Genomic DNA, 27,465 nt, shown 5'->3' with positions numbered 1-27,465 from the left:
ATAAAGTTGACATCATACCAATTATAGTATCAACTACAGGAGTCATACCACACAATATCCACCAGTACATCAATGCAATACAGCTACATCCAAACACATATATACAACTACAGAAATCCGTAATTATTGATACATGTTCAATTACCCGAAAGTTCCTAAACGCAATATAACATATACCGTACAGTTAAAAGGAAGTCACGCTTGATCAAGGTCCGCGTCACTTTCATTTCGAACCAGACCTAAGGTCTGAGAAAGGAAAGAAATAATAATAATAATAATAATAATAGTTGTTGTTGTTGTTGTTGTTGTTGTTGCAGACATTCTCAGCTTGCTGCTTTCATGTAAGTTGGTCATCTACTAAACCCAAAAATTTACATATCGGTCTGGTTTCCGACAGAATCTCTTATTCACAATAATTTTTCAATTTGGACAACTTTGTTTAAAATTATTAATGTTACTTTTTTTTCTATGTTTCTAAGGTTGCCTATGTCTTTCAAAATGGGCACTTGTCTTTCCAAGAAAGTCTGAAATCTCTTCAGAAGGCCAGGCTCACTATTTGCACAAAGCCAACAGATTTGTCATCAGTATTGCAGTAGCCATATTGACAAACTGCCTATTGGCTTCTGTCTCGGGTTCTTCGGCCGACGTTCATCTAATGATTTTTCTGACGTTTCGCCAGCACGAGTGGCTGGCATTGTCAAAGCTTCACCCTCCATTGCCGGTGGTGAACTGGAGCCGAGCTCGCGGGCGCAGACTATATGTACCTGGCGCGCCAACGTCCGAGGGCTTCTCCGCGGTCATTTCCGGTGCGGTTCTCCTCTTGCTACCTGCGACGGTCGTTCGCTGCAGTACGGGAAGCCAGGATCCGTTGACCTTAAGGCTTTCCTCTTTCTTGTTCAAACTGTTCGCGTGTTTTTGTATTTCTACAGCTTCTCTGAACAAGCGCGTGTGATAGTGGTTCTCTACAGCCAGAACTTCCGTGTCGGCGAATTTTATTACGTGGTCGGTCTCATTCAGTGCGTGTTCTGCCACGGCCGATTTCTCCACCTGCCCCAACCTGCAATGTCGCTTATGCTCCTTGATCCTGGTGTTAATGGATCGTCCAGTCATCCCGACATAAACTTTTCCGCATGTGCATGGTATGCGGTATATTCCCGACATTGAAAGTGGGTCTCTTTTCTCCTTCGCCGATCTAAGACACTCTTTGATCTTCCTTGTCGGTTTGAAGATCGTCTTTACGCCATGTTTGCGCAATATACGGCCGATTCTGTCCGTCACTCTGGGAATGTATGGCAGAAAGGCCGTACCCGACATTTCTTTTTCTGGTTCCTTACTTCGCCGAGTGTTTGGCTCAGTTACACTTCTAATATAATTTGTGGAGTACCCATTGCTCCTCAGGACTGTTTCCAGGTGTTGCATTTCTCGTTTGAGGTGTTGCGGCTCACATATTCGTCCTGCTCTCGTTACGAGCGTACTAATCATGCCCCTTTTCTGGCTCGGGTGGTGGTTTGACAGTTTGTGCAGGTATCGGTCCGTGTGAGTCGGTTTTCGATACACGCTGTGTCCCAGGTTTTCGCCGTCCCTTGTGACCAGCACATCTAGAAATGGCAGTTTCTTGTCCTTTTCTACTTCCATGGTAAATGTTATGTTGGAAATGTTATGTTTTGTAGTAGCCATATTATCTAGAGTTCTTTGGAAACCCTTGGGAACAACAAAATGTACATTTCTTTTTCTTGACTACTTTCAAATTAACTAGTTTGTTTTATTTTCCATGGATCATTTGTATGGTAAATAGTAATGATGTGAAACAAGTCATTTTACATTCACATCACAAATTAAATTATAAATATGGTTACATGCTGAATGTTTATAAGTTTCTTTAAACATATAGGTGCCCATTAGCAATTCCTAGCTACCACTTTTTACATGTCACAAAAATAAAAATTCTTTTATGGAATAGGTTCAGTTTGTTTTCAATTTTTACTTTGCTATCAGACTTATCACTGGGTGAGTAATCAAAAATTTTGGTTGCAGCGTTGTGCACCCCATTCTGTGATAAAGACATCCTTAATTTGTAGTAATGAACGCCAATTTTTCTTCTTTTATTGTAATTATGGATCATTGTTCCTTTTTAACTGCAGTGGATTATTTGCAACAAACTCCATGAGAGAAGAAATATACCGTGAAGCAGAAGTCAAACTGCTTAATTCCTTAAACAAGTGTCTACAAGATGATAATGTGTGAGCACCACATGTTATTCCTATAGCATGGTTTGAGGAATACGACTTTCTTTCTGAAAGATGTGTTACTCCAGTATATTATTCTATATGGCATTATTGAATGAAAATATGCAGATACGTCAACTTACTGAATTGTTTTTCCCCAATATTTGCAATGATTCTAAGCGTAAATGTGGCTGTACTAAGTTGTTTTAGGAGTTCTAGAATGTGATTTTTCTAGTTTAAATTCTGATGAATATGGACACCCAAAATTTTTGAAGTTTCTGACCTGTTCCTTATATTCTCGCCGTGTGGTACACTTACCAGTGGGTTATTACCTCTAGAAGCATGAAACTGAATGTGTTGTGTTGTTTTGAAATTGAGAGGGAGACCATTTGTTGAAAACTACTAGATAACCATTTTAAGAACATCATTATAATTTTTTTGCTGCTGTTTGTGTGGTTTGATTGATTAAAATACTAGTGTCAGCTGCAAAAAGAATTTATTCTGCTTGTATATTAGACAGAAGGTCATTTACATATACAAGGAAGAATAATGGTTCTAATATTGAGCCTTGTCTAACCCCACATGTGATATCTCCCCAGTCAGAAGAATCTCCCTTATAATATTTCTTTAATTAGTAAGCACAACTTCCTGTTTTCTTCTGTTTAGGTAAGATACAATCCATTGGTTTCCTGTACAATCAACTCCTGGAGAATCTTTTCTGCATTCTTTTGGTTAAATATTACACTATCCATTGGTTGACTGTACTATCACCTCCCTAAAACCTCAGAGTCATATGCCTTACACAGGTCACAGAAAATGCCAACAGATACTACTTTGTTATTTAATACTTTTAAAAATTGTTGAGTGAGTGTGTAAATAGCATTCTCGCCTGAGCAACTCTTCTGGAATCCAAACTGTGATTTACTAAGGATGTTGTTGTTGTTGCCTTGGGACACTATTCTAGAATACATCACCTTCTCAAAAATTTTTGGAAAGTGGTATTATTAATGTAAAGAAAGCTTTCAATATGAAGTTTTTTATTACCTTGATCGCATGTATCTATACTGGATCTTTGGTGTGTATTGGAATTTGTGTATTTACTGTAATAACTTATGTAGAAGTAATTTTGTTGTATTTCACATTCACAGTCCATTACAACGGTACGAATACAAACGTGCAGTTAATCGCTCATTGTGATTTCATAACCTATACTCTTTGGGTATATTAAAAAGAAGGTATGTAAAATTGTTATTTTACATTTACAGTTACTATAGTGTAAATACTTTTGTAATTTTTGTAACCTTTCAGAACTGAAGATGGCAGCTTAGTCCTGTTGAAACTAGTAGTCCAGTGTACATACAAGTGGTCAAGGCAGTGAAAGACTTTGAATTGGAGGCTTTCTTTACATTGAATATTTGATTGCTCTCCAGCTGACAGTGTCAGGTATTTATCATGTTAGTAGTGAAATGGGTTGGTAGTTATTGAACATCTCTGTCACCTTTCTTATTTCAGTCTCTTTGGAAATATGCCTTGAGTTATTGATGCATTTCATTTTCCAGAAAAGACAGTGCTTATTATATGAGGACAATCTGTAGTACTCTGTTGGAAACACCACCAAATTCAGATGAGCTTTTATTTTTTGGAGAGTCTATAAGTTTCTTAATTTCATAAGAAGTCAGTGATACATCATATGATTGAATTGTATGAGAGTTGGTTTTCCAACATACTGCTGTGATCATTCTCTTGAACTGAAACTTCCTGGCTGATTAAAACTGTGTGCTGGACCGAGACTTGAACTTGGGACCTTTGCCTTTCGTGGGCAAGTGCTCTACCAACTGAGCTACCCAAGCACAACTCACGACCTATCCTCACAGCTTCACTTCTGCCGGTACCTCGTCTCCTACCTTCCAAACTTCACAGAAGCTCTTCTGCGAACCTTGCAGAACTAAAGTGTGCGGCATTTATGACGGCGGCCGAGTTTAGGTTCGTTCTGCACATCTGACGTCACAAAACACAGTCAGCCAATGAACAGAGAACGACGTTGCCAGAGCTCGACTGCAGTGCAGAGCACAGACGAGTGTCTTCAGTTTTAGAAACGTTTAGTCATAAATAAAGTAATTGAACAAAAGCAATGTCTTGATGGCAGACTTTCTTTTATAGAAAGTTTGGAAAAAGCATTCTTTATACCAAATGCTTCATATTCTACTAATTAATTAAACAAAACAAGCAACAAGCCCCCTAATTCAGGCGATAGCAAGGAAAGGTGTTTGTATCATTCCCACTAATCGCTTTTTCGCAATAAAGAACAGCGGTAATTGTTTATTTCCTATTGTACTTCGACGAAACGTAAGTAATTCATAATCATACCAACAATGTTTGTCGGTATTTTGCGTGATATTTTAAAGTCCTCCGGGAGATATATTGAATGACGAGCTGCGTTAGCGTAATGGTTACCGTGTAAGGCTGCTAAGCGAAAGGTTCTGAGTACAAACCTTGATCAGTGCTTAATATTTTCTATATTTGAAAACAATATGGAAGTGTCTTACTTGATGAATTTTGTTCGTTTGAATGTACTTTTTTGAAATTTCTTGTGACAACTAAGATCGACCATATGGAAAGTATACGCTATGGACTTTTACCTCTGCAAACTCTTCAAAATTTTGTGCAGTGGTTTACTACATCTAATGCTGCACAATAACTGTGTTGAACATCGAAACAAAATTAAGTCATTTATGGGGGGAAGGTATCAGTCAAAAAGATGTGTAAAAATCAAATTTTTGGGCCAAATAGTTTTTGTGAAATCGAATGATAAAGTGTGTCAAAGCAGTCGAAACACCATGTGTCTGCACAGGCGAGCAGTGCAATGATGACAAAATCACGCACATCGCGGAATGAGGGGAGCACGCCTCTGTAGCAGCAAAAGGATTAATGCGGCCATGGTGACTTTACTTCATAAACTGCGCGCTCCCCCCTAAACGTAACTTTGCGAACTATACTATTGCGCTGCTTCTCTTGGCGCGTACAACTGGCAACGCAGCAATCTCCTGCGTCTGGGTGGGCATGCGCGAACCGCCAAGATAAAAGAATTGAACTATAGCACTCCTGGAAGAATGGATATTGTGGAGACATGGCTTAGCCACAGCCTGGGGGTGTTTCCAGAATGAGATTTTCACTCTGCAGCGGAGTGTGCGCTGATATGAAACTTTCTGGCAGATTAAAACTGTGTGCTGGACTGAGACTTGAACTTGGGACCTTTGCCTTTCGCGGGCAAGTGCTCTACCAACTGAATTACCCAAGCACGACTCATGACCCATCCTCACAGCTTCAATTCTGCCAGTAACTCGTCTCCTACCTTCCGAACTTCACAGAACTCTTTGCAGAAGAGCTTGGGTAGCTCAGTTGGTAGAGCAATTGCTACAAAAGGCAATGGTCCCGAGTTCGAGTCTCGGTCCGGCTCACAGTTTTAATCTGCCAGAAAGTTTCAAATCAGTGCACACTCCACTGCAGAGTGAAAATCTCATTCTGGATTCTCTTGAACTGTTTATCCCTATGCCTTCTATATTTAAGAAATGGTTATTAAAAATGTTTATTACTTGTATTGAGTAGTTTTTGTAGCATGTAGCTACTGCAGGACATTTACTTGTTCTTGATGACAGGTTAAGTTTCCCTTTTCCTTTCACAAGATACTTTCCTCCCTTTAGTGATCCATGGTTTGTATGTGGCAGGCTAATATCTTTTCTGATTAGTTTGTATGGAAAGCTATTTTTAGCTTATCATATATAATTTCTGTACACTGTTGTCTACCTTTTAAACATGTCTCCAGCAGTTGCTTGAGTTTTACAGTGACATAAATAATGTTAAAACTCATGGAACATACAGCAAAAGATTCTGCTGCTGGCATACTTGTGATAATTTCAACAAGATCTGCTAGAACATTTGCTTTGAGCCACAGAAAGTGTGGTCTTGCTTTAATTAACAGTAGTGCATTACTCATAATGAAATGTTGTCTTGCCTTAATTAACAGAATTACTCATAACCAAGTGTTAGTGATGCTGCAGTGTTAAGTGAGCTCCTGGCCCATCAGAAATCCACTGTGGTTCATAGAGTATATGAGAAGAGTGCAAACTTCAAGCTCAGGCTTCCGTCCTCTGCAAATGAACTTACAGCATAATGTTAGTCATTGGCAGGAATGCTTCACAACTCTATCGTAGAAGAATTAATTGTCGACCAGCTAGAGCTAGAGTGTGGTTACCGGTATGAAAACAGTGCCCAGTCACTTTAAAGGAGTTTCCTTTCATCTACTGTTTTAACCACAGTTGCAGTGTTCAATGTCCATAACAGATACATCAGCTGCAGTGCCTAAGATAAATCAATGTCAAATCATGGGACACTGCAGATGTTGCTTGCCACAGCTGACCCAATTCAAAAAGACCAGTGCCAGAAATGACAGAGCAAGGTTATTGGTGAGCAACATAGTGCAAAATCATGAAACGAATTGTTTCTAGGTATAAAAACCAAATAACCAAGATGTGATGATAACCAGTACACCCAGTCCCATAGCAAGAGCTGAGCCTGTATAAGCATTTCAGACACAAAGATACAGTGTCATGGATATAAATTCATTGAAGGTTTTGCGGAAGGGAAGAATAAGAAATCAGAGAACTTCATTTTATGATTATTGAGAAATGACTTTGCAGGTTGAAGTTTTCAGGCTCAATGTGTTAACATCTGTAATACTAGCACAAACAGGATTAAAAGAGGACTGAAATCAGCTACAAACAATAATGTTAGTATTTGCAAGATATGACAAGAAAAACCTTCAGATGTACCTGCTTGATGATAGCAAATTTGTCACCAGAGGCATTTAAACAGCTGCCGTGCATCCTATCATACATATTGGCTGCATCCACCTGGTTCAGCTTCCTCACTGTCACTTTTTCCAATATCTCGGCTCCACTAGTCTACATACTCATTCATTAGCTTCATACCCTTAGTATAAGTTAGTTTCATGATCAAGCTGCCACACAATTGTTGAGCATTCATTTGCTCAGGCAGTGAGTTGATGGGCTTATACAAAATGTTGCAAGTACTCTCTATGAGCAATATTATATTCTTCATATAGACATGATCTTCAAACTTCTCTACCACCAACTATTAAACAATTACAATATGCAGACAATGTGTGCCTTTACTCAGCAGTCATGTTTCTCCAGTATACTTGCCATAGTCTAGATCAGTAGTTGCTAGACTTTTTTGTTTGAGAGCCAACACAGACATTGTGGGGTGGCATCTTGGGCAGCACATGTATCGATCTTATTATTGATTGGTAACATACATAAATTGTATGTTATGAGCTTTCCTGGCTATAGTAATGGAGTGATAAGTTGGCTGGTGGCCCCCAAGTACATATCGTCATAAGTCAGCACCATTCAGAACACTTCTTGTCAACTGTTTTCTATTTCAAAATGTAGCCCCTCCCCACTCCTGCCCTCCCTTCAGAGATCCCAAAGTTGTGACACTGTAATTTCCTGATGAAGTGGTATTGTGTTAAGTGAGCAGACGTTAACTGATTATTTTAAATGCAATTTGTGACACAATCACAAATATTTACCACTCATTGTGTTGTATTACAAAAGCCCTAATTTAATTTCATATTCCTTGCTGCAAATATGTAATACATTTGAAGATGACTGTCGCTGTAATGCGCAGTCACAATTCCATGTTACTTCTGCTTAAAATGTACACCATAGCAGCTGATTGGTATGAGGCACACATCGCCACGAGTTATCAGCAATGGAAGATAAACAGTAAGGCAGTCCCCTCTCACATCCTCTAACCGCACAGTGACCACACTAATTGCCCCTCTGTCTCTGAGGTAAGTGGCCAACTTTACTTCTCTCTCAGCTGAATTCACAGATGTCAATTAAAGTTAAGGACATCTTAAAATTTTACTGTCTCTGTAAGTATTTTTATTTGTTACTGATTATGAACAGGAAAACTACACTCTGAGGAAGCTGTCAGTGTTAGCTGATGTTTCTGCATTTGGCTGTTAGATGCTGGAAGCTTAGTGTTGTAAAATATGGAGGAGACTGCAGGCCACATGAATACTTGATTTGGGCTACATGCAGCCTGCAGACCACAGTTTGATGACTGCTGGTCTAGATTATGTTGTCATATTTTGTGACAGTTGGCTGATCAAAAAAGGGTTGTAGCAATACCACCTCACAAATCACAAGTTGTTGTGTTTCCTCACAAATATCTCCAGCACCTTGCTTTGAAGGTGAAATTGGGAAAGCAAATAATATTAGGAATATTGTGATTCTGGGGACTAATTTAGGACTCATGACTAATAGCAGGCTTCTCAGGTTAGAAAAAGCTATAAAGATTCTACACACGGTGTCCAACACTTACATCAAGTTAGTAGTCATGACATTATACAAAATACAGTACTGCTGTATTTGAATCTGTATTCTAGAAAAGCCTTAGACACAAATCAATGCTCTGCTGTGGGAAACTACAGAGTGCTCCTTAGTGTATCGTGTTAGTTACTAGCAGATAAATGTATGTTACAGAGAATCCAGACTCTTGATACCACATGCTTACGTGTTAACTAAGTTATAAGAGCTCCTTCAAACCATTTATTGTTTCTATCTTGAAATATAATGCACACTGCTGAGTAGTAATGGTAGAAGTGCTTCCTTACTACCCAGTACACATAAATAACCAGCACTCCAAAATTTATTATCCTCAGATTGTCAGTTCACATAACATCCATCTGCTACCCAAATGTGAAGTGTCAAATATAATGATGTATTCAAGGAAATTGTGCAATTGCAGTAGACAGGTGTGATTAAAATATACAGTGATGGCCTAAATTAATTGATTAACCTCCCATGTATCAGTTGCATCTTCTTTTGTCCTGGTCACCAAGCAGAATAAATATATCCCCACCACCAATGCAAATATTTACTGTAGAGGCAGTGGCTGTCGTACATGCTTTACAGTTTATGAAGCCACTTGAAACTGAACAGGATTGTCATATTTGACTCATTAAATGTATTAGAAGCTTTCAGTGCCCCCAGCACTGCAGAGGGACAACATTGTTAATCCTGTTATAATAATACAGTACTGTAAGTGGTTGAGCTGCATAGCTGCAGCAGTATGGAAATTGGGTGAACTCCCATTGTATGAAAGATTCCAACAAAATAAGTGTGGGCCTTCTTGCAAAGGACACCACAAGCACTTCCTTATCCCACATTTCACTGCAACAGCTACAGCCTTGAACTTAAAAGTGAGGCCACGTAATGTGTGGAAAGAAGAGTGGGAAAAGATGCAATGGCAGAGAGGTGACCAGTACTATAATGTGCAACCTGATTCACCCAGAGTATCGTAATATATGGACTGGACATCCAGCAGATGGAGATCAAATTCTCTACCTGTTACTACAGCAGTTCTATAAGGTTCTGTCATAGTGTCTTTCTTTTCTTAATATACATGAATGGTCTACCTAGTTCTTTGCCCTACTACGCAGTAATATAAGCTGATGTTACAACACTCACAATGACATATCCTAGTAGAACTTAAGTCAAAAGGAAAACTGTAATAGTTTTATTTGTCCATGGACCATTCTGTTCAGAGGTATTGGACACATCATGTTTACATGGAATTTGAAAATTACACACTTAAAAGTTTCTGAATTACACAATTACTTGAAAATGTCAATAAGAGGAATGATTATCTTAGTATATAAGCATCTAAAAGCACTGATATGCATTTTTCATTTTTACATGGAGTTACACAGATATATTTGTATAGAAGATGTGCTTATTTATCTTAAAATATTTTCTTATGAACAGTGAATATGTACAGATGTAATTATTGTAGTTTGAAGTCACTTTGTGCTATCTGAAGAAAATATTTGCATAGTTACATGTGAACACATTACTTTAACTTTTAACCTCAAGGTATTGGTTAACTCTGTATGGCCAAATTTTAACAAAGTGACATTTTAATTTACTTTTGAAAGCACATATTTTCTCTCATCTCTATATAGTGTGGTAGAGTATTGTATAGAAAGCATCCCACTTTTACAAGCTCTTTGTCTGTTAATTAGAGCTGAGTTTTTTTCAGTGTGATGATAATTTTTATTTCATGTGTTATAGTTACAGGTGTCTCTGTTTAATGATGCAGTGTGATTAATTTTTAGATAAGTAATTGTTTCATTTATGTACAATGATGATACTGTAAATATGTTGAGTTCCCTGAGTTTATTTCTACAGGAATCTCTAAAAAATAATTTTGCTATATAACTTACAAATTTGTTTTGTAGTTTTAATGCTCTTTGTATGTGCCATTTGCAGCATTTCCCCAGACCAGGATACTATATGATGTTTGTGAATGGACTAGCCCATAGAACACTGTTTGTAGTGTTCGTGTATTGTCCTTAATATTTTTCTAATCAGAAATATACCTGAAATCATGTTACAACAGATATTATTTACATGATTCTCCTGTGTCAAGTACCTATCCACTATTATGACCAGAAATTTGTAATTTTCTGCCTCTTTTAGATCTAAGTCTAAGCATGACAATGATATTGTTCAACTTGAGTGTTTTATTTGCATGTATTTGCATATATGTGCTTTTGTTAACATTGATAAAAATATTATTTTCGCTGAAGTAATTGTTTCCATTTTTCGTACTTAGAGAAGCTTTCTTTTGTAAGTCATCTGTTGAAACACAGCTTGTAACAAATGGAAATGTCATCTGCGTACATTACAGTATTTCCACCTACTATTTTGGGCATATTGTATACGTATAAAATGAAAAGTACTGGCTGAAGCATTGATCCTTGAGGCATACAATATCTTAACAAAGTCAGAATTTGAATAGACATTTGTAATAGGATTGTTCTCTTTGTTTTATTTCTGCACACTGTTCTATTCTCTATTTTCCATGATATTCTCTGCTTCCCCCCTTTTACCACATCACTGGAGCTATTGTAACGATATGTTGAGCCATACACAATCAAAGGCATGTGAAAGGTCAAGAAATAAACCACAAACTTCCTTCTGCTTACCTAATGCCTTAGTTACAAATGTTAAAAACTCCGCTGGTGCTGTTTCAGTGGCTCCACGCTTCCTGAACTCATGCTGGGCGTAATTCAAAGTGCTGCATTGTTTTACAAAATTTGCTATTCTGCCTGTAATTGCACTTTCTATTAATTTAGATAGGGCAGGTGAAACATTAATGGTTTGTAATTTCCTGGGTATTCCTTGCTGCCCTCTACATAAATAGGGATCACTTCACTCCTTTTTAAACATGCCAGAATTGTGTTTTTTTTTTTTTTTTTTCTGGTCGTGGTTAACATGTCTGTGTAGTGACTACAAAAAAGTGAACCAATACTAAATAAAAACAAAATAGAAGCAATATACTTCTATCCTTACAAACTAAGTGAAAATGTAAATGAGAGTGAATGTGTCAGACTATTAGAAACTGATTTTGACCAACAACAGAAATGGGATGCAACACACACAGACCATTTGTGCATTAAACTGTCATGCATGATTTTCTTACTATACAAATTAAAAACCTATGTTAGCAAGGAACAGGTTCAGTCCTCATATTATGCTTTCTTCCACTCTGTTTATGGAAATATCATATGGAGCAACTCTTCTGGTACAAAAAAAATGTTTATGTGGGAAAATAAGCAATGAAAACTATTACAGACATTCTAAAAAGTTGTGCCAGCTGCATTTCACAAACTAAATATACTAACTGTATCTTCCCTGTACATGAAAGTCTTATCTCCTGTCAGTAAAAACAGCCAGAGACTCTAAGTTCCAGGAGATTTTTTATTTAGTCACTGTATTTTTATTTATTTATTTATTTATTTTCTGTCCATATAACAAAAAGTTTTTGGACATTGTCAGGAAAATTTAGATTACATTACACATATACAGTAAAATATTTATATTCTTTCATAACAACATATGGATCAGACACATGTCTGTACACATTATTTTTCAAAAGGGCACTACAAGTAGATTCCTCTATAGTGTAACACAATTTAGCTTATATTTATAATAGTTCAGTACACATAATACAGTGTATAATTACATTCTTTCATACCACTGATAGGCCGGAGACATTGTCTATATACACTGTTTTCTAAGATGGCACTACAACGTAAAGTTCTCTACAGAGTAACAACACTTCTCTATTAATAATTGCTTCAGTCTACTCTTTAGCATATTTAGATTTACTTTCTTGAGTTCACAGGGTAGTGCATTGTAGAAAATTGCTCCCATTCTGTGTGGGCTGTGGTCCGTTGCCTTTTTATTGGTCACAATTCTATGAAAATTTTCCCTTCCCCTTGTATCATAGTTGTGTACATTACTGTTTCTCATATTAAATTCAGGATTTTGTTTCACGAACATGACTGTCTGCAGTATATACATGGAGCACACTGTAAGAATTTTATATTTTCTAAAGATGTCTCTACAAGGCTCTCTTTTCTTTACCTTGGCTACCATTCTTACTACCTTTTTTTGTAATCTAAAAAGTCTATCTATATGAACTGCTGATGCCCCTCCCCATATCTCAATACCATACTGAAGGTGCGGATGAATTAACCCAAAATATATTTGCCTTAAAGTATCATGGTCCAAGAAGGCTGAGACCCATTTCAGTAGATACACATTTCTACTGATTTTCTTCCAAATATTATCTACATGGTCTTTCCATGATAAGTGTTCATCAACAATGATGCCCAAAATTTATGTTTATTTGCATATGCAAGATCCAATGGGGATGTAAATACAGTATCAGTTATGGCAGCATTATAACTGTGGATGAACCTCATTATTGCCGTTTTGTCTTTATTTACAAGAAGCTTGTTTGCTGTAAGGTATGCGGACAGAGTATTGAAACTGATCTCGGTACTGTTAGCTGCAGACTGCATATCACTGCCACAGCTGATGAAGGATATGTCATCGACATAGCTTACGACGACGCAATTTTGGGGTTCAAATAAGTTATTTACATATACAAGGACCAGAAAAGGCCCTAGTGTGCTTCCTTGAGGCACGCCACATTGAAGTGTCCTGATGTTTGATTTGGTTGTTAGGAGCTGCTCATTATTTTGATAAGTTAGCTTTACACACTGTTTCCTGTCTTTCAAATATGAGGTAAGTAGTTTCAAGGCTAGTCCTCTCAACCCGTACTCTTCTAGCTTACACAGAAGAATGGTATGATTCACAGTATCAAAGGCTTTACTCATATCTAGGAAAGTGCCTATTACCTTGTCGCTTTTGTCCAGCTTATTTAATATTTCATGTATAAAAGATGCTACTGCTGTTGTAGTAGATCTCCCTTTTCTAAATCCATGTTGTAGGTTGTTTAACAGATTGTGTTTGGTGAAATATGATTCAACTTGATTTAATATTACTCTCTCTAACAATTTGCCTAGTTCTGAGGTTAATGATATTAGCCTGTAGTTTTTAGTGTCAGTTTTTAATCCCTTTTTATGCACTGGTATAATTTCAGTAATTTTCAAAAGGTCAGGGAATACTCCATTTCTGAGGGAGGTATTTATCAAGTGAGTCAAGGGTTTCACTAATTTATCACTGCATTCCTTTAGCAGTTTAGATGAAATGTTGTCACAGCCACAAGACATTTTTGGTCGAAGTGCTGATATGATTATTAGGATGTCCCTCTCAGTAATGCTGTGGATACAAAAGGACTGGCTAGATTTTCCAAGACTAAAATTTTGTGGCTTGACATGAGCTTCATTTGTACCTACTGTACTGAAATTTTGTATAAATTTCTCACACACTTCTTTTGGGTCATTTATTTCTTCGCCATTTTCTTTTAATGTTATGCTGCTGTGTTCATAGGAATTCTGTTTCCCACTTTCTTTATGCATTATTTTCCAGACAATTTTACTGATACAGCTAGAGTTCCTTATTTCAGAGGTACATTTCTGTGCTTTTAGGTTAGTCAAGGACTCTCTGTATGTTTTTCTGAGCAGTTTATATTTTGTTGAGAAATGTTGTAGTTTACTATCTCTAAAAAGTATATAGCAATCTTTCATTTTCTCCCTCAGTTCAATAATTTCAGAAGAGAGATTCTCGGCTTTATGGTTTACAGCTTTATTTACTTTTTTAACTAAAGGACAGGTTTCATTTAAAGTGTTACTGAATAGCTTATAGAAATATTCCCATTTTTCATTCACTTCAGTTGCATTGTACACTGGTTCCCATTTTTCATTCCCTAGTGCCATCTTAAGTTTATAATAATTAAATTTTCTTTTATATATAACTGTATCACTTTCAGCTATGGAACAAGAAAGAGAAATAATATAGACTTATGTTTTGAGTCCCAAAACAGCTTCAAATATACTGACATAAAGCTGTATAATATACTGCTGCTGGCAGTGAGAGGACTCTCATACAGTTCCTTTGAGAGGTATGTACAGAAACTATGGTATGAATCGACAACCATGTTTATGAATTAGGAGAAATCTATAATAGTGTGATATCTTAACCAAACATTTAATTTTCGATGTAAATATAAATGTAATGTCCAATTTTTAATGTAAAACTTTACTATTGTGTACGTGTCAAAACAGATATTATGTACATGACCAATAGCTGTTGAAAAAATACAAATTAAATAAGTATCTAGTGTCAGTGGTAACAGCTGCCATCTTGGAAATTTCCTTAATCACCTCCACAGGGTAGGCAACTTGATTATGTGACTCAGCGTCAGAGTGTGATGTAAAATCAGAATAAATAGAAACTTACAAAATAATCAGAGACTTGTTAGGAGACTGTGATCAACACTTCTGATTAACAGCTTCATTGTGCTTTATATGTACTTACAAAAATTGATTGTAATCAATAGCTGTGCCACTAATGTGATATGATGCTGGCTGAATCATATGTACACCAAATGACAATAAAATTAAATAAAAAAACTGATGTAAACAATTCCTTTTGTCAATTATTTTCTTTCAAGAAAACATATGATTCCTCATATATTTTGAACATTTTTATGGATGTATTGTCTACTTGTATCCAGTCTTTTCAAATAATTAATGTTTTGGGTATTTATACCAGCTTTGAAAATAAGATCATACTTATTTTGTGTAGTCCTCTATGTGAATTGTCTCTTTATTTAAGACTCACCATTAGCAATTTAGATTTTCACATTTGTCCTGGTTCTTGCAATTTTGCACTTGAGATTGTAATTCCTACTTCTGGATAAAGACAAGAGAAGTGTGTTATAGGTGGATTACTACTGAAATTTTTTTTGAGCGCAAGTGTTTCAGTTGTCACCTGATTGAAAAACTACCTTGTAGATCGAATTTAAACTTTATATGTTGCATTGTTGAAGTCATAAATTATTGTATATGGAACAGAAAAATACACATATTAACTACATAGATCATAAAACAGGGAGGATAACATGCTTGGTTCCGATTAACTACTTACTGGCACAAGAAGAATTTTGGGTGTGGCATCAAAACGTATTTCTGTGAATGTCTCGACAATAAAGTCAACTTTCACAGAGTTTTTGTTTTTTGTATATCTTAAAGTGCAATTTTGTCGTTTAGTAGAAACCATTCAACAGCATGAGTACAAATTTTAAGGTAGGAAAGTAGTATACAAAGTAAGAGTATTTATGAGAAAATTGACCCAGAACTTCTCTAAGTGCCAGGAATGGATTGTTGCAACAATTTTGTTTAACTTTGGTTGTAAATTGTCTGTGTACTTAAATTAATAAAATCCACTTTTATGTTGTGTAAGCATATCATATATAAATACATCATTTATTGTAGTATCATCATAATTTAAGGCGAAAAACAAAAAATATTTTAGAAACAGATAGCTTTTATTTTGTCTGGTTTGAAATTGAAACCACCAAATAGAATTCATTGTTATATTTCATCATTTGTATCCTGTAAATACTGAATGGTATGAGACAGAGAAAACTGCCTTATCTTTTTCTTATCACACTGTAAGTAGTGGGGAGGGGGCATGATAATTATGATAATAAATAATCACTCGCACTCCCATAAAAATATGAATACTTCAATTCTCGCAGTATCTACAGAAAGCGTGTAGCATAGAGCACATACTACAGAGAACTGATCTGGCAAAGATACAGTTGTTATTGCTGCGGTAGTGCAGCGATATTATTGAGGGGTAGAGCCAGTGGTTCTGTATCCACACAGAGCCTTTCGCCCCCCCCCCATTCCCCATCCCCCCATTCCCCCCCCCCCCCAACCACCACCACCACCACCACCACCACCACCACCACCACAGCATGGTGACTTGTGTACATCATGATGCATTGTCCCAGTGGTGATAGCAAGGGCCGGCATATTGTAGTCCGCCGAGTGCCTGGGCGGCCATAAAGGGTGGCCAGCCCATGATGTCAGCGGTGGTGTTGATGGGTCGGTGGCAGTGTCTGTTGAGGTGTTGGTGGCTGGTGGTGAGTCCTTCAGTGTTGGTGAGGCTGTTGGTCCGCCAGTAGTGGTTTCCGGAGTGTCAGTTGTCGTCACAAAGTGCTCCGGGGCCAACACGAGCAGGTAGTCATCCAAAGAAAGTGAATTTCAGACCTTCTGTGTCAATCGTAGGAAGAAGCAATTTGCAGTGCTCTAATGACATAAAGACCGTGTTGTAGCCCAACTGTCTGCTGTCGAATTTGGCCATAACCACGAGTAGTGACTCCTGCGGTGTTGTGGAAATGTCTTCCGGGAAGTCATCTCGCAGATCTAGGCCAACTGTAAATTGGCCTGAAGGACCTGGAGATGGGGCCGATGGAGTGTAAACACCAGGTGTGTCTGCTAAAGTCCATGCCGATTTTAGGCGGTTCAGCGACACTGTTGTCATTTTTCAAGCTTATAAGGTATCAAAAGTGTTGCCCTTGTTTCAACACCTTGGAGGGCGGGTTTGATGGTGTCAGTGCTGAGCATGACGTGTGTACATGATTGGAGGTCCTTGTGTACAAAGATGGTTGGTTTGGCATGGTGGGATGGCAGTGAGATGGCAGATGTGGTGGATGTGGTCCCTGCCACGTTTTACTAGATCTGGTAGATTGACATCCACGTGGTAGGTGGTTTGTGATATGAACTCTGTTGGGAGGGTGATCGGTTCCCTGTAGAGTACTTCTGCCAGCGAGGCATCCAGATCTTCTTTGTAGGCAGTTTGTATGCCCAGCAGCACCCAGGAGAGGGTCTCTGTCCACTCCTGGTTGTGACATACAAGCGCTGTCTTGAGGATGCGGTGCCACCATTCCACAAGTCCGTCGGATTAAAGATGGTAGGCCATCATGTGGAACCGGTGGCACCCACAGAGCCGCCAGAGCTTGGAGAACAGGGCTAACTCGAACTGCTGGCTCTGGTCTGTTGCCAGGGAGTCTGGGCAGCCAAAGCATACAATCTATAGTGTGATGAAAGCTCGGGCTATGGTGTTGGCCGAGATAGCAGTCAGAGATGTGGCCTCCACCAATCGAGTTGTCCTGTCTATGGCTGACAAGAGTACTTTATCCATTGGAAGTGGCCTTTCAGGATGGGAAATTTTCCGAAGGTCAGTTGGGCCTGACTTCGTGTCGTGGCCCGTTAGCATTGGACGCAGGCTCTCGTCCATGCAGCTCAGTTTTATGTTTGTTCAAACTGAATGTTCCATTATGAGTTTCAGTGGCAGGCATACTCCAGTGTGAGACACGTTGTGGAGGAGGTCAAAAACTGTCTTCCTGAAGTTGTGTGGGATGATTGGTCATTGCCTACCATGGGATACATCACACCAAACTAGTTTGGTTGTGCCTGCGGTGGTGCACTGCCTGAGCAGGAAGCCCTTTGTGTGTCCAGATAGCAGGTTTTGAAGGTCTGTGTCAGTTGCTTGTGCCTCTGTTAGTTGGTTGAAGTCGAGTATGCTGACATGGCAGTGAGTCGTGAGAGGCAGTCAGCCACCATGTATTTTTTTCCCCCTACATAGCAGACATCAGTAGTAGATTATGGAATCAAGTCCAGGTGGTGGAATCATTGACGGGAGGTATTGGCTGTTGGATTTTTAATAACGTCAGAGCCAGAGGGCGGTGGTCTGTGCAGATAGTAAGCAGCCGGCCTTCGATGCCATCTTGGAAGTACCAAACTGCCTCGTATATTGCCGAAAGCTCACAGTCAGAGGTTGGTCACATTTTCTTGGAGTCGGTAAGTTTCTGTGAGAAAAACTGTAGGGGCTCAGTTGTGCCAGGGAGACTTCCTGTTGTAGCACTGCTCCAGTCGCCCAGTGGCCTTTAGTTTGTGAGGGGCGAGGCAGTGGGGTCAGCATCAGACCGGTGGAACAGGGGTAGTATTAATTCTGTGTACAGTACCATTGCGTACAGTGTTAATCTTTTTATGGGGCTGATGTGGAGTAGCATGTGAGGCACACAATCTGCTCGTGGAGGCAATGTCACTGTTTAGACTCGCGAGGGCAATATCACTGTTTTTGCGCGGTCTGCTTGCAGGAGCATCATCACCACAGGTAAGAGACACTGGACTGACCTGTGGTTCTGAAGGGTTGGCAGCATCTTGGATGGGCGGCTCTCATTGTTGCTGGTGCAACGACAGCCATTGCTGTGTGATGTGCAGCTGTGTTGTAGCTCAGAGCAGCTGTTGCAGAAGTGTTAGTTAGCCTCGTGAGCTGGCATTGGTGCGATGGAGGTCAGTGTACTCAGTAGTCACAGTTTTAAACTCCTCAGGCAATGCGTGGCACTTTAGTGTGAGGTCCAGTACTATTTCAAAAGTAGGAGGAGCAGGCGGTGGAGTCTTGTCCATCGGTAAGTGATCACTGTTTACTCCACTGATCGGCATGCGGCCGTCACGATGTAGTAGTAAGGCTCTACCCAGGTCCAGCAGAAGATTATAATGCCTCAAAAAATCTGCGCCCATCACTGCCTCTACAGTGTCAGCCACAAAAACGTCCATAGATGAGGGGTGTGGTTGTCCAGTTGAACTATGGTAGAGGCTGTGCCTATCACAGGAGTCACTGAATTGTTCAAGGTGAGTAGTTGTATAGCGGATGGTGTACATTTTCCAGGTGCCAGCTGAGGGAGCAGAGTGCTAAGATCGGCACCTGTGTTGACTAGGAAGTACGCTCTAATATGGTTGTCATAGACGAAGAGCCACACGCTCCATTAGAATGTAGATGTGGGATATGATGAGTGTTGTTGTGTTTCGTAGCAAGGTAGCTTGAAGCAGGGGAGTGACCTCATGCAGCTGTGTCAGGCTACTGTAGTAGTTTGGGTAGCTGCAGGATGGATGACAGCAGCATGCATTGGCACCGAAGCATGCGTGGAACCAGCAGAGGCGGTGCAGCTGAGTAGTCGCAGAGTCCTGGCCAGATGAATTGTTGTGACGGTTAGGCATGGGTTGCCAGCTGGGGGTGAAGGCGGCAGGTGTTTGTTTACATTCCACTACAAATGTGGGTCCGTCATGGTATCTGATTGTTGGTGCCTTATTGCAGCACAGTCTTGCAAGGCAGCTGCGGGTGTGGTGTGGAAGGGCTCAGGTGAGGTTGAAGCAGCTCGGCAACTGTCAGTTGGCTAGATGCTGTGCAGTGAATGCTGCACAGTGGCCTCCATGGGTGCGGCCGGTATGTTTGCAGGCATATTGAAAAGCCATAGTGACCAGAGGGCATGATCTGGTAAGAGATTTGTGTCAATTTGGACGTGTAACCTGCGCCACAGAGCTGATGTGGTCCAGCGATGTCTCAACGATGGGTAGGAGGAGTCATTGTTCAAGTGAATGCAAGAGGCACTGTAGTATGAGCATTTCCACTGTCTCATATCTGTCAGTGGTTGGTGCTTGCAATAGGAGGCCACTGATAAGATTGGTGTTGGTGTGGAGGTGGTTCAAAAGCACCAAAAACTTGCCATGGTTGTCTGTGATTCCAGCCGATTGCATCATGCATTCTGAATGCGAACCATACTTGTGGAGAATCAACTTGGAGTGGCAGCAGATGTAACTTGGTGTGTGGTCAGTGTTAATCTGCCTGGTGGCAAGGGGCCGGGACCAGGATGAGGTTGACCGAGCGAGGTGGCGCAGTGGTTAGACACTGGACTCGCATTCGGGAGGATGACAGTTCAATCCCGCGTCCGGCCATCCTGATTTAGGTTTTCCGTGATTTCCCTATATCGCTCCAGGCAAATCCTGGGATGGTTCCTTTGAAAGGGCACGGCCGACTTCCTTCCCCGTCCTTCCCTAATCCGATGAGACCGATGACCTCGCTGTCTGGTCTCCTTCCCCAAAGCAACCAACCAACCAGGATGAGGTTGTTGTAATCATGCAAAGTACATGGTGCAGGTTTGTGAACACCATCTGGTGGCACTGATAGCGGCGGCAACTGGCGTTACAGCACGGTAGTTGCAGTAGGTATGTCGGTAATGTGAGTGCCGTAATCAACTGTCACGGGACGCGGAGCGTGTGTCGTGGCTGGTGCTTCTGCGTCATGAAGGACGGTGTCATAGTGGGGTACCAAAGAACGCAGTGCAGCGGAAAGGTCCTGGTTGGTGGCAGTTGTGGTGGATGGTGTAGGTCACCAAAGTGGTGGTTGTTGTAGGTACTCCTTGTGTTCCCATGATGTGTTGGTCACAGTTGCGGTCAAGCTTGCCATATTGATGTCTGTGGTCACGAGGTGTCAAAACCCTGCGTGATTGCGGGTAGACATGGTGTGTCTGCTTGTTGAGTGACGTCATGTGGCAGGCATGGCCCGGAGCACGGCTGATGTCAGTGTGATGTCATCATCATGACGTGATGTGGGTTGCAGTGAGACCATAACAAGTGTGATGTCACCCGGGTAAGATCCAGTTTTGTGTGGAAAACAGGGCTGTGGAAAAACATTGGCACAGGAAGGTCATTAGTAGGACAGATTTGTCCTCATTAATCTGTAAATATTGGTTCTCTGCAGTGGAAGGCAGTCATATATGGTGGCGATTGTTTGTCAACATTGCGGTACTCTGGAGAATGTCCATAATTTGGTACGTTGCACATGGAATTTCGATACGCGCTGAGTCATTAGAATGAAAATGAGTGTGGTGTAGTTCATTAATACTGTCACTGATTCATATATTACTAGCACTGGTTATGTGGGAAGTCGGGACGGCAGCACCCAGCCATGTGTGGTCACTGTTGATGGAGCATAGTTAACTAAGGGAGTCGCAGGCTTCATTCACCACCTTCAGTGATAACATTTTACTTGATTTGCGATTTAATGTGTTCATCCGTTTGGCGAGATGTAATGATGTCCTGGTTCAGCATTTGCTGAAACAATGAGAACATTGTCGACCTTTCGAGAACCACAGTTGCACTGGTTATATCATCTGGGAATCAGCAAGAACACCAAATAGATGCACAAATAAATCATCTGTAGTGATGCCAGGGGGATGAAACACCATCGTGGGACGTATTCTTCACGGCATGAAGTTTGTATCCCATGGTGATCAGTGGCATGCCGGCACGAGTATAACTTGGTATTTTGTGGCATGGTTGAAAAGAAAATAATGGGGTCACCACTGTAGGTAGTGGGATGGGGTGTGGTAATTATAAAGATAAATAATCACTTGCACTCCTGTCACTTATTATGAGTACTTTTATTCTTGCAGTGTGTGCACAATGCACGTAGCATAGAGTGTGTACTACAGAGGACTGATCTGGCAAAAATACAGTTGCTCTTGTTGTGGTATGGCAGCGATATTATATTCTGACAATATGTAAAACTTCACTTTTGCACTGTTCTTGTTTTGAAGAGATTAAAGGAAAGTTGCTGAATAGTAGAGTGTGGCTTGCTAACAATATAAATGATATGATGTTAATTTCTTTTAATTTCTCTATGGTATGCCATGCAGTTACTGTTTGATCCTGATTCTTCCTTGAGAGCTAAATTTGTCATATTGTTGTACCTGATGCAGCAAAATGTACTTGAATCCTCTGTGTGATGATACGTATATTTACAATTCCATGAGTAATGTATTTTGGATTCTTGTGGAAAAGTCTCTTGTATGTGAAGAAAAAAAATCAAATGTACATTTTACTTTCATCTGATTTTAAATTATGACAAAATGAAATGTCATTGTATTAAAGTAACAATATTAATTTTAATACAATCTAATAATTCATTTTAATAGTTTATGTGAAGATACTTTACACTGGAATAGGAGTTACCCTATGGGAAGTTATGTAAAATTTGGTCTTAAACGTCGCTGTAATATCCTGCAGGGGGGGGGGGGGGGGGGAACTGAACAGTGTAATTCTAGCACACTGCATCCATACAAACAGCTGTCATTTGAAAATTTCTGACAGCTGCCAAACACTTTACGTATACAAAGTATATCTCAGCCGGTGAAAATGCCAGCTGTCGCTATTGTATCAGAATGTTAGAGGATTAAGGAGTAAAATTAGTGAACTACATATTTCATTCTCAAATTAGTCGTCAAATCCAGCTGACATAATCTGCCCCTCTGAACATCGTGTGACTAGTGGTATAGATATGTTAAAGCGTTGCTGCATTTAGCTTAACATCTCACGTCTGTAGAACTGAAATGGAGAAAAAGGGGAGGGGGGGGGGTTGTCACATTTATCTGGAGTTGTTACACATTTAATAATATGTACTTAACATTTTTTCCCTTGGAGCTCTGTTGGGCTGTTTAATAGTGAAAAAGCAAAGAAGTAGAGGCTGCTGGTAACTTTAATACAGATTTTCTTAAGAAATACTTCAGTAAGAATTTGTTGCAGTCAGCAACATTATCATTCAATGTAATTCCTATTGTAAACTTCCCAACTAGGATAGCTAGTTGCTAAAAATCAGGCACTTATAATGCCTTTGTAGAAAGTTTTATGAACAAAATTATATTTAAAACCTAATAGTTAGTGGCCCCTTGAGACCAAGGCATGTAGTTCAGTACTGTATGTTAAATGTTGAAACTAATTAGGATTGATTATTTTAGGAAACTTCTCAAAAGTGAGAACTGTTATGAATTACACGGTACTCATGACATGAATAAAAAGTACATAACTTTATAAATAAAGTTCTTACCTTACTTGACAAACTGTTTTCCCTAAAAACAAATCCAGATTAGACCAAAGTAAGCAAAAACGCCATGGGTTACTCAAGGAAAAAAGGTTTCCTTTACGTCAAAGAGGAAACTGTACCTGTCATTCAGAAAAACCTCTAACATTGACACTAAAGCTCATTTCAAGGCCTACTGCAAAATACTGAAGAAGTTAATAGTGACATCAAAGCAAATGCATTACAAGAAAAAGATAATTACATCAGCTAATGAAATAAAGACAATGTGGGATGTACTGAAGGAGGAACCATAGATGAGGAGGAGCAGATGGCTTTAAAAGTAAATGATACTTTTGCAACAGATGTATGTAGTGTGCAGCACTTTTGCATTTCATAACTGTTACCGGAGAGAGAGGGTTGTCAGGTTCAGTAAGTGCTGTCATTCCCAGCTATTCCAAATAACTTCAGTAATACGAAATGACCACCTTCAACTCTAGGAGATGTAATGTCATCTGTGAAATGTTTGCAGTCAGAACATTCTAGTATTTATGAAAAAATATCAACAAAGTTAATTGAAGAGTACTCTCCTGAGTTTAGTAACATTTTAAGATATTTGTGTGAGCAGTCATCTGTCACTGGAACAATTCCAGATTGGCTGAAATATGCTGAAGCTAAGCCTCTGTATAAGAAAGAAGATAAAGAAATCTGTCAAAATTCTTGGCTGATCAGTGGAGAAATTTGAAAATTTGTGCCAGACTGGGATTTGAACCCAGGTCTCCTGCTTACTAGACCGATATTCTGACCACTACGCCATCCAAACACAGTGGTCATCACAACTGCACAGAACACCCTTCTGTCAGACCCAAATTCTTAACTTATCCGCACACTATTGATTCATTCATGGCATTTTGCAGATTCCCATAAAAGTTAAAGTTTGGTGAGCTTCTGCACTGAAGGGATCATGGCCATCCTCATCTTAATTATAATTATGTACAGGTGAGGACGGCCAGTGACCCCTTTAGTTCAGATGTGCACAAAGCTTGAACTCTTATGGGAGTCAGCAAAATGCCACGAATGATGACAATGATGGGCAAGGGGCAGAACATCAGTAGTGTGTGGATAAGTTGAGAATTTGCACCTGTGGGAGGTGTGTTAGGGTAGTTCATGCAGTTGCAATGACCACTGTGTCTGAATGACGCAGTGGTCATTGCATCTGCCTAGTAAGCCCAACACCCAGGTTCAAATCCCAGTCCAGCACAAATTTTCATCTTTCGATGTTAATTTAAATCAGTACTCACTGGCTGCTAATGTCTTTAATCCTTTTGTGGAGTGGTATCTATTCTTTTGGACATGTCCAAAAGTCACAGTTGGGACTTCTAAAAGGTTCCGATATGGAGAAGGCTATTTACTACCACAGTGAGAATATACTTAAAGCATTAGATAATAAATTACAGGCTACGTGTAATCTGTGATACATGAAATGAGTCTGATTGTGTTAATCACAATATACTTTAAATAAATTAGAATATTATGGTGTATATTTAGAATCTGTCTGACAGGCTGCAGTTAGTATGTGCAAATAATCAGACATTGCAGTTGTTGTAAATAAAACATGGAATACCAAAGGGATCAGTTCGTGGACATTTTCTCTCCATTGTGTACATATATGATTTCTCAAGTCACATGTGCTGTATGCTGATGACACCACACTGATAACAACAGGTGAACAGTTACAAAGTTTTCAAAATTATGGTAGGGAAATTACCAAGATGACTAATCACTGGTCTCTAGACAGCCTGCTGTCAATTACCGAAACAAAAATGGAAGAACTTTGAAATAATCTGGGGGTAATGAAATCTGAGAATAAGAATGTAATTGGTAAATGACTATTGTGGGATGGACACATAAATTACTCAAGCAGAAATTGGCAAGAGTTTTATTTTTGTTACATAACTAAGAATATCAGCAAGAATCTACGACTTTTATTATGCCTTCTTACATTCACATCTGCAACATGGAATGCTGTTGGGGACAAATGCGCGAAAGTCAGTTTTACATTTTTCACTGGTAGAAAAAGCCATTGCTGTAAGTCTGCGTCCTAGAGAGAATTGCAGAAGCAAGTTCAGAGCACTTAACATAATGACGGTCCTCATCCTTTACATCTATAGTTGTCTATTTTATGCTTAACACATGAGCCTTAAATTCAACAAATTGTCAAAAACAGTTCACTTGACTCCCTTACGCAAGCACAAGAAAGTTTTAGAAACTTTGCTAAGAGAGCGAGAATTTTATTCAGTTGATGAATTCATGACGAGTGCTTTCCAAGAACTGTGCTTTGGGTAGCTGCGTGTGTCAGTAAAATTGCATGTAATAATCATAAAATTAGAATTCTACATTTATATGTACATCAATAAATCTATGAGTAATTGCTCCAACTAGTCATAAGTAATCATAAACTGTAAACGTAGAAGTATGTAATTGATATACAGTTGTAATTTAGCATTTAGGTATCAAGTATTTCAGTTACTAAATATTGATGTTAATAAGTGTATTAGCAGCTGACATTGTACTCTTACTAAAATTTATCTTGATTTACTCATAAAGCTGATCTATTAATTGTATTAACTGTAATTTACCTGTTGACAAGACCAATTTCATCAAAATACACTGAATGGTTGATAATAAACATTGTCACAAAATGGTTCAGATTATCTCTCTTCCTGTATTAAGTTACCAATTATCATCCAACAGGGAACTAAGCACAAGTGGTGTCCCTCAAGTTTCCATCTTAAAGCCCTTACTCTTTTTTGTCAGTATTAATGACCTTTCTTGACTAACATTACCAGATGCCTTTTTGTTTTGTTTGCAAATGATGCAGACATTATTAGCAGATCAAATATAGTGTTAGAAAGATGAATTAATTAAATTTTCATCGACACACAAATATCATAAACTTGGAAAAGAAACACTTAAAGCACTTTGGGTTCTGTAAGGGGTTTCATCCAAATATATGTTTAAAATACAATGACAATCAGCTAAAATAAGTTGACAGTGTTAATTTCTTGGCATTACAACTTAATAAATCCAATTTGGAGGCATGTAACTTAAAATTGATGAAGTGCCTAAACAAATTTTAATTTGCAATGCAGAGTTTGTTATACAAAGGTGGTGAAAAAATAAAAAAGCTAGCTTAATTTGCTTGCTTTCATTCCTTATGTCATACAGGATCATTCTTTTGTGGTAACTCATCAAACCAAGCTAAAGTTTTCCAAGTTCAAAAGTAAGTAATGTGAATATAATAGAGGGAAACATTCCACATGGGAAAAATATATCTAAAAACAAAGATGATGTGACTTACCAAACGAAAGTGCTGGCAGGTCGATAGACACACAAACAAACACAAACATACACACAAAATTCAAGCTTTCGCAACCAACGGTTGCTTCATCAGGAAAGAGGGAAAGAGAGGGGAAGATGAAAGGATGTGGGTTTTAAGGAGTCATTTCAATCCCAGGAGCGGAAAGACTTACCTTAGGGGGAAAAAAGGACAGGTATACACTCGCACACACACACATATCCATCCGCACATACACAGACACAAGCAGACATTTGTAAAGGCAAAGAGTTGTTTGTAATGCATGTGAATTCAAGACTGTCCCGTAGAGGTGTGTTCAAGAAACTGGAGATACTAACTTCTCCTTTTCAATACATTTATTTCGTATTGAAATTTGTCACTTTGGTCCAGAAGGTGTTCAGTATTCAAGAATAGATATTTTCTATGACTTACCAGCATTCATAAAAAGTTTAGTTACTAATAAAGTTGAGTTTAAGAAAAGCCTGAAGGATTTATTGTTGGAAAACTGCTGCTCCATTGATAAATGTATTGTTTCAAGCTCATTTATAACACTTAATGAATGTGCTTTTCATAACTATTACACAGATTTGTTTCTTTATACAGGTTGTGCTTTGGTTGATTGTAAGGTCGTTAACCTCCAAGTTTCAATTGCACACTAATGCAGAGTTTTAAAGATAAATAATATTGATGAGTGGTAGAACAGAAACATCTCCATATTTTAAAATTATTTTTAATTGGTTTAAGACATTCAACGTGGCATCCTTCCATTGTGTATATTGAGAAATTACGAAACTGAATGTCACATCATGTATTAATAAAACGTTTGTGA

At 38.9% G+C, this 27,465-nt stretch overlaps 1 protein-coding gene across 2 annotated transcripts in view; it reads left to right on the top strand.

Moving 5' to 3' along the window:
* The window catches only part of LOC126253482 (serine/threonine-protein kinase dyf-5), a 318,570-nt gene that overhangs the window by 49,455 nt on the left and 241,650 nt on the right, over positions 1-27,465 (top strand). Inside the window, exon 3 of one of the 2 annotated variants that reach the window (XM_049954846.1) lies at positions 3,374-3,460. The exons of the other annotated variant lie outside the window; for it this stretch is intronic. The gene's annotated coding sequence lies outside the window, so the exon portion shown is untranslated. The remainder of the gene's footprint in view (positions 1-3,373; positions 3,461-27,465) is intronic. 2 annotated transcript variants of the gene reach the window in all.

Source organism: Schistocerca nitens, chromosome 4 (assembly GCF_023898315.1).
Source record: "Schistocerca nitens isolate TAMUIC-IGC-003100 chromosome 4, iqSchNite1.1, whole genome shotgun sequence".
Taxonomy (NCBI): domain Eukaryota; kingdom Metazoa; phylum Arthropoda; class Insecta; order Orthoptera; family Acrididae; genus Schistocerca; species Schistocerca nitens.
Note: the sequence above shows the minus strand (reverse complement) of the source record. Positions and strands in the feature narration are given on the sequence as shown.